Genomic DNA, 8,639 nt, shown 5'->3' with positions numbered 1-8,639 from the left:
AGCCTATAAGAAAGGAGGACAACTCAAATTAATTTCACTGAAATGTACTGGAGGATGTAAATAACCCATGGCTTGAAAATCTGATTAACAGTCCTGTCAGTCCAGAAAAATGTTGCTGGAGAGAGAATAGCAGGGAAGGCTATAAAAGTACAGGCTTATCATGGAAGAGGGTATTTTGATCTATATTTTGAATAACATGGTTGAGGTTAGTAATATGTTTATTTCAGGAACAAGATGATGAATTTCAGTAATTATTTGGTGTGTATCATAATCAGCTGTAGAGTCATCAAATGATGTGCACAGTAGCCCTCAAAGGCTGGGATCACAGGAAAACACATCTTGATTAGCCATAATTCATTAGCCAGAGTTCATCTGCAATCGTCTCTTGGGAGAAAAAAGTGTGATGACAAAACACAAACATGTAAGGCCTTTGAAAAAATAATCAAATTTCTAAAGTGTGCCCTGGGATTCAGTATAAATTCAGGCCAATCTCATGTATCATTTACATCTATATCCAAATGTCCACTTAATATGAATTATTGGCAAGAATTAGGATACTGAACCAATGCAAATCTTCAATCATCAAAACATAAGTTAATTTAATTTTGTTCACTGTAAAACATCTACTGAGTCAAGTATGTGATCTGATTATATTAAGAAAGTATTTTCCATAGCAAGAGTAGAAACAAATGAGAATTCTTATTTGTCATCTAAGCAGAAACTCCAATGAATAAACCTCAGCCCTTAAAAATAGAGGTATTGTTGTGGTTTGAGTTTCACTGGCAATAGCTCTTCATACCACTCTCCATGTGTAAAGTTGACTTACTGGCTTCCAAAACTTTCTGATACTTTTATTAAAGACAAATGAACATTTAAAAAAAATTCACATGACTGTCAACCCCTGGTTCCCAGGCCAGAAATTGCTGGATGGGCAGCCATCTGCAAGGGGTTTTTTTTTGTTTTTGTTTTTGTTTTGTTTGTTTGTTTTTACCATGAATGCCATAACCCCCTGGTCTGAGCCTCCATCCTGTCTTGCCTGAAACACTATATAGCTTCCATGATTTCTCCCCTAGATCGTCTGTAGTCTATACTCAACACAACAGCCAGCATGAGAATTTAAAATACACCTGTCATTACATGGTTCTCCTTAGTTCAAACCCCTTACAACTTCCTATCTGTCTCAGAGTGAAAAGCAAAATACTAACAATGGCTTCCAGGGCCTGCATGATCTGCCCTGCATCTCTCTCCTTTCTGTCATGGGCTTGACTGACCCCCCTATTCTGGCTGCACTGGTCTTTGCTATTTCTCAGTCCTGCCTGGCCTGTTCCCTCCATCTGGAATCCTCTTTCCTACAGTGGTTTATAGGGCTCCTTCTCTCCCACCTTGTGGGTTTTGGTTCAAATGTCATTCTCTCACTGAGACCTTTCTTTCTTTGAAACTGCCACCCCTTCTCAGCAGCTCTTCCTCTTCCATTTCCCTGATTTGTTTTTCTTTATCACCCTTGCCACCCTTTGACATAATCTCTACTTACTTGTTTTATTATCTCTCCTTCTCCACTAGGATGTAAACTCCACGATGGCAGGAATTTTTGTCTATTTTGTTCACTGTTTAGAATCCTGTTTGGCCCATCAGAGAGTCAGTCAATATTAGTTTAATGAATGAGTGGCTGATGGGGACTTTTTCCAGTAACTGATTTAACTATTTGCAAAAGAGCCAGCAAGAGAACTCAGAAGTAAATGAAATTCTAACAATGGGTTAGGGCTCTGAAAACAGAATGGAACACAGGGAAATAGCCAAGCATTCTAATGCCATCTTGCTTTCTGTGAGATTTGACAATAACACAGAAAAGCCAAAGGAGATAGACTGATATTTCCACGGTAATGTCTCTTTTTATATATTTATATTGTAAGAGAAACAGCTAGGCAATATCAAGGTAATATTTCTTTCTTTCTTCATTTTCATTTTTTGTTTGCCTAATCATATATGCTGTAAAAATTGACAGTCCATTTAGAGATTGGCCATTTTCTAGACATTTGATAAATAAAAATTCACAGATGCCTCTTTTGTTGTTGCTGTTGAACAGAATTTTAAAAAGATTTTACTTATTTATTTGAGAGAGAGAGAGAGAGTGAGGGGAGGGGCAGAGAGAGGGAGAGACGTAATCTCAAGCAGACTCCCCACTGAGTGTGGAGCCCGATGCAGGGCTCAGTCTCACCACCCTGAGATCATGACCTGAGTTGAAATCAAGAGTCATCTCCTTAACTGACTGAGCCACCCAGGTGCCCCTGTTGAACAGATTTTTAAATGAAGATGTTTAATTACTTGAGTTTTGTCATTACAAGCACACGCTGATTACAGCTGTTCCTAGGAAGTAGATTAGAATATACTTTGTTCTTTCTCCTCAAATCAAGACCTGACATAAAAATAGCCATTGCTGATTTGAAGATGGTGATTTCAGCCTTTCACTATTTTTGACTCCCAGTTATTTAGAGTTTCACCAAAGAGCACTTGTTTGTTCATTTAACCAGTGTAAAATGGGGTAGAATTTACATATGCTTTCAAAGGAGTAACCTATCTTTTTGGGTGAGGATAACTTTCAGAATACTTGTTTGTTTCCAAAATATAGGATTCCTCCTTCAGATAGTGATATAGAATACCTGAATTTCCTCACAGTGTATATTCTTGTTTTCCTCCTCTGTCAGCTGTAATGTCTTTCAAAACCCTGGCCAGGATAAGTAATATTTAAAGACATCTAGGCGAAGGGAAGGAGAAGGCAGTGAGTATTTGTGCATTAATAACTTTTTTCCCTAACACAAAGCACAATTTCTTACCAATTGTGTTCCCCTTTTTTGCTAGGGCTGCCAGGAAGCTCCAAGTCGTGTTTATTAATAATTATAGTAACTAAGTTAGCACTTGGGACTAGCATATTTGCTTCTTCTAGATATTCATGGCTTTGCTTTCTCCATTTCCATTTTGATTGTTGTGTATTGACATTATTATGTATGTCTATGGTGAACACCTTAGCATCCTTTTGTAAAAGATATGGATTACAAAAAAAACCCAGAAATTTATTTCAGCCCTGATGCCTTCTTTATTCCCTTTTCTCCTTTTTTCCTATCCCAATTCCAGCAGCTTGATAAAATATAACATAATGAAAAATTGTAAAATTGCTTGGTTTGCAGTGCATTATGATGTAGGCCTAGGTAACAGTTCTGACAATATTTAGAGGCCTTTTATTAACTGGATTATTGTATTGAATTACTGAATCATGAAGACAATTGAAACAACCAAATTGAAATTTTTGCAGTCTGGAGGGAATTACTATAACATATAAATAAAACAACATCAGCCAGTTGTACCCTTCCAACACTATCATACTGTGCTCTCATGTTCATGAATCAAAGGCTGGAATGTGAGCTTAATGATATTGTCAGAGGGGCTCCTCTGTTTTCTTCAGTTTATTCCCAGTGTCTGAAATATAGAGTAGGCTCAAGGAATATTTGTTGATGACTATTGATGAATGTAATTTACTATAGGTGATGAGTATGTAAATTGTACATATGGAATTAAGCCTTGTTCCGTTGTATTTCTAAGTGGGACATGGACTGAGTGGTAAGGAAAGGGAGGAAATAGTGGTGAAATTTCTCTCTATACCCCACATAGTTACCACTTTGGGTACTCTCATTCCTTTGATAGATCTAGATTTCCATTTGGTATTATTTTTCTTCTGCCTGAAGGATTTCCCTTAACATTTCTTGTAGGGCAGTTTTGCTATTAATAAATTCTTTCAGGTTTTGTATGCCTGAAGACGTCTTTCTTTCATCTTCATTTTTGAAAGCTATTTTCACTGAGTTTAGAATTCAAGGTTGACATATTTTTTCTTTTTGTAATTTAAAGATGTTGCTCCGTTGTCTCTTGATTTTGTTCTTCATGACAAGAAGTTTGCTGTCATTCTTATCTTTGGTCTCTGTATTTCATCTGTCTTTTTTTACGCTGGCTTCTTTTTAAGATGTTCTCTTTATCATTGGTCTCAAGCAGTTTGATAACAACATGGCTTGCTGTATTATATTCATGTTTCTCATACTTGGAGTTTGTGGAGCTTCTGGGCTCTGTAGTTTTAGTTTTTGTCATCTTTGGAAAATTTCAGCTATTATTTTTCAAATAACTTTTCAGTCCCTCACCGTTCCTTTGACACTCTATTTACCTAGCTATAGGCTGCTTGAAGTCACCTCAAAGCTCACTGATGCTCTGCTCATTTTTCCTTTAGTTTTTTTCCTCCAAGTTTCATTTCTGATAATTTCTATTGCTGTGTTTTCAACTTTACTAATTATTTCCTCAGTGTTTAATCTGCTATTATTTTTCATCTTAGACATTGTATTTTTAGGGGCGCCTGGGTGGCTCAGTCGTTAAGCGTCTGCCTTCGGCTCAGGGCGTGATCCCGGCGTTATGGGATCGAGCCCCACATCAGGCTCCTCCGCTGGGAGCCTGCTTCTTCCTCTCCCACTCCCCCTGCTTGTGTTCTGTCTCTCTCTGGCTGTCTCTCTCTCTGTCAAATAAATAATAAAATCTTAAAAAAAAAGACATTGTATTTTTATATCTCTAGAAGTTTCACTTGAGTCTTTTTATGTCTTCCAAGTCTCTACGATACATCAATCATAGCACTTTCCTCTAACATCTTGAACAAGTGGGATACAGTTTTAATCACTGTTCTAGTGTCTTTGTCAAATTCTAATTCTTTTTTTATTTTTGTTTTTGTTTTAAATCTATTTATTTTTATTATTTGTTATTATGTTCAGTTAGCCAACATATAGTGCATCATTAGTTTTTGATGTAGTCAAATTCTAATTCTATGATCCATGTCATTTTGATTGATTGGTTTTTCACAATATGGGCCATATTTTTCTATTTATTTGCATGCTTGGTGTCATGGGTTAAATTGTGTTCCTCTAGAAATGCATATGTTGAAGTCTTAATCTTTAGTACCTCAGAATGAACCTTATTTGGAGACAGGGCTAATACAGAATTGATCAAGTTAGAATGAGTTCATTAGGAGAAGCCTTAATCTCTAATGACTGGGGTCCTTATGAAAAGGGAAAATTTAGAGGCAGACACACACACAGAGTTTTAGCCATGTGAAATGACACAGGACCGTCTACAAGCAAGGAGAAGGGCCTGGAACAGACCCTTCCCTCACATCTCTCCATTCTTTTAAGGAACTAGCCCTGCCAACAGCTTGATCTCAGACTTCTACTCTCCAGAACTGTGAGGCAGCCAGTTTCTCTTAGGTTTGTGGTGTTTTGCTACAGCAGCCCTAGCAAACTTCATTACGTGGTAGGTTTTGATTGAATGCAGAAATGGTGAATTTTATCTTGTTGGGAAGTAGATATTTTGTGTTTCCAGAAGTATCCTTAATATTGGTCCTGGAATCCAGTTAAGTTACCTGGAAGCCGTTTGATCCTTTCCGTCTTGCCTTTATTGTTTGGTGGGTGCAGACCAGTATTTTGTCTAGGGCAGATTTTGCCCCACTGCACAGGCCACGCCCTTTTGATCATTCAGTCTGATGCCTCTTTAATTACTACTTTTTCCACTCCAGCTGGTGGAAACAGGAACTATTTCTAGCTTTTTGTGAGGTCTGAGAATTGTTTTTTCTAATCCCTTTGCGTGGTTGTTTCTCAGACCATGGATAGTTTCCTCACACATGTGGGTTGACTCTTACTTAGCTGAAGACTCAAGGGGGACCCACTGCAGATCTATAGAGCTCTCTGTTCTCTGGTATTTTTCCTTGAAAACTCTAGCCGTTTTAGCCTTCCTGGATTCCCAGTTCCCACTCCTTAGCTCAGGAGAACTGCCAGTCCCCTGCTTGAAAGTCTTGGCTTTCCTCCATGTGTCTCATACATCCACCCATCAGGCTAACCTGGGCATATTCTCATGGTTATGGCAAAGGGGCATGATTGGAAAGAAATCAAGTTCATTGGTCAAAGAAAGTTACATGGGTGACCCCAGAAGGACTATTTCTGTGATTAATTTCCACAACCAGTTTTATGATCTTGTTCTATATTGTCAAATTATTCTTTAGAAAGCGTACACAGTATTACCAGCAATGTGTGTGTGTGTGTGTGTGTGTGTGTGTGTGTGCTTATTTTTTTATATTATCTAGCCAGCTTTGGGTTTTACATTTTTTGTTTATATTTTCAGTGCTTGGTTTTATACTTCGTTTTTCTTCTTGAGGAAATTGGTTCTGAGCCATCTATAACTATTATCTTTTCTGACTCTTGTTTCTGAATATATATAGTATAATTTCTTTATTGATTATTCTCACAAATAATCATCCAGACTCCAGAAATACTGATTACTATATATTTTTTTCTCTTTCAATGAAATTATATTAATGAATTAGGACATATAACCAGTACTGGCCCTTATTTTAAAGATATATTTATTCATTTGAGAGAGAGAGAGAGAGCATGTGAGTGGAGGGAGGGGGGAAGAATCCCAAGCAGGATCCCTGGGGAGCCCTACATGGCGCTCAATCTCAGGACCCTGAGATCATGAGCTGAGCTGAAATCAAGAGTTGGACACTCAACTGACCGAGTCACCCAGGTGCCCTGAGTACTAGCCTTTATTTTAATAGAACGTTTCCCAAAGTCAATTTACTTAGAAACAAGTGTGATTGAGAAACAACATGGATGTTAGAATTGGACTTAGAAGTAAAGATATTTAGAACTACAAAGAAGTAAAGATTATCTGGTATAATGTGCTCTTTAGAGATATGTACAAATAAGAAAACTGGGGCATAGAGCAAGTTAGTTCCTTGGCAAAGTGTAAAACCTATCACTGATGCAGAGTCTGGTATATAATAGGTATCTAGTAAGCATTTTTTGAATGAATAAGTAAACATAGGACTGGAATTTAGGTCTCCGGATTGTGTTTGCCACTCTCAAATGCATTATTATAGAGGTATACTATTTATAGGATTGAAAATAACCTAAACTATAGGACAGAAACAAGCAAATTAGATCAATTTAAGGAAACACAAATTTGGGAGGGTATTAAAAAAATTCTTCAATAAGATGGCTTTTCATCTCCAGAGGTATGCAGACCAATGAGTGAAGATGGGAGGGAGGGAGAATATCACACCCTAATGTTAGTAAGGGTGATACAGCTTCCCAAAGCCTTTGCAATGTGGAGACTTAGACTAGGTAAGGGGAAAATAGTCTAAGACAATGGTGCAGTTAAGGCCCAATGAATTCATCTATGTGAATAATAAATAGATTGAATGTAAAGAAAGTATATCCATTCCCACTGTGACGATATAATTATCACTAATATGGAAAATGGTCTATTTTAAATTTAGTGATGCTTTCTAAACCTAGGACATAGGCTTATCAGGAGTGTCTAGTAAATCCTAGGATATAGGCTCACCAGGAATGTCTAGTAAAGCTTTTTGTAAATTCTCTCTTTATCAAGTTAAGTCTTAGAATTTTTACTAAATGGCTTATCTGGTATGAATTACCAGCCTGAGGTTTTAGCAGTATTTCAACATAAAGTGATGAGAAAGACATTCCTCAGTTGTTAACGACTGGCGTCCCATAGGTTGAGAAAGGTTATCACTTGACATAGCTATCAGGCTCCTGGGGACATGGTGAGATGGGGTGAGGGATTAGGTAAGATGGTGGTTATGCAGGAACAAATGGCCCAGCTCCCCAGCAACTGGACTAAATCTCCTGCAGCCTTATTCAGTAAGAATTTTATGGCTGACCGACTTGCAAAATCTGTTTTCCGTGGTCTGTTGGTGTTAATCATCAACAGGTATTACTAGGCAGCTGGCCCTGATAAGAGTGTTCCAGAGAGAACCAAGACACAATAGTCCTGGAAATTTGGCAACTGTGATGATAAAAGGGATAGAAACTCCATTTATGGATGTGATGTGCATTCTTTAGTCCACAACAATTAAGGTTGACAGGATTTAAGAATAAAGTTTATAAAGTCATGAAGAAGTACACATGATGGCGAGCTGTCCAAGGGAAGGTGTTCCTTGGTTTTACTCTTACCTGAAAACTTTGCATTTTTCTTTCCTCTTCCTGGAACATGCAAGCTTGCTTCAGGTCTTAGCTAAATGTTACCTCCTCAGGGAGGCCTTCCTTGATAACTCAATCTAAACTAATTTTCCCTATACCCACTTCACTCTCTTTCACATCATCCTGTCTGATTTTCTTCATAGCACTCATCATCATCTGTAGTCAGGTGTTTGCTTATTGCCTAAGTCCCATGCTGGCAGGAAGCACCCCTAAGAGAAGAAATGTCACCGGTCTTGCTCACTGTGGCATTCCAGAGCTCAATAAATGCTTGTTGAATGATCGAATGGAGTAAACGTGGTTGATTTGGTGAGTCAAAGAATCGAGTCAGGAGTACAGGAGACATCTTGACACTAAAACTAAAGTGAGTTTTCATGTTCATTAGAGATATTAGAAAAAAAAATCTATAGGCTTTCTACCTTGATAGCATTACTTGGTTCACAAGGGCATGATATATTTGTGAGTGATCTGCTAAAGTTTATTAAAAGGCAGTAAGGATTGTGGTTTGCAGCTGTCAGTGTCTTTTACAAAATAACTTGTTTCTTCCTGTCAGAAGGCAGAATA

This window comes from Ursus maritimus, unplaced genomic scaffold, assembly GCF_017311325.1.
Source record: "Ursus maritimus isolate PB19 unplaced genomic scaffold, ASM1731132v1 scaffold_2, whole genome shotgun sequence".
Classification (NCBI taxonomy): domain Eukaryota; kingdom Metazoa; phylum Chordata; class Mammalia; order Carnivora; family Ursidae; genus Ursus; species Ursus maritimus.
Note: the sequence above shows the minus strand (reverse complement) of the source record.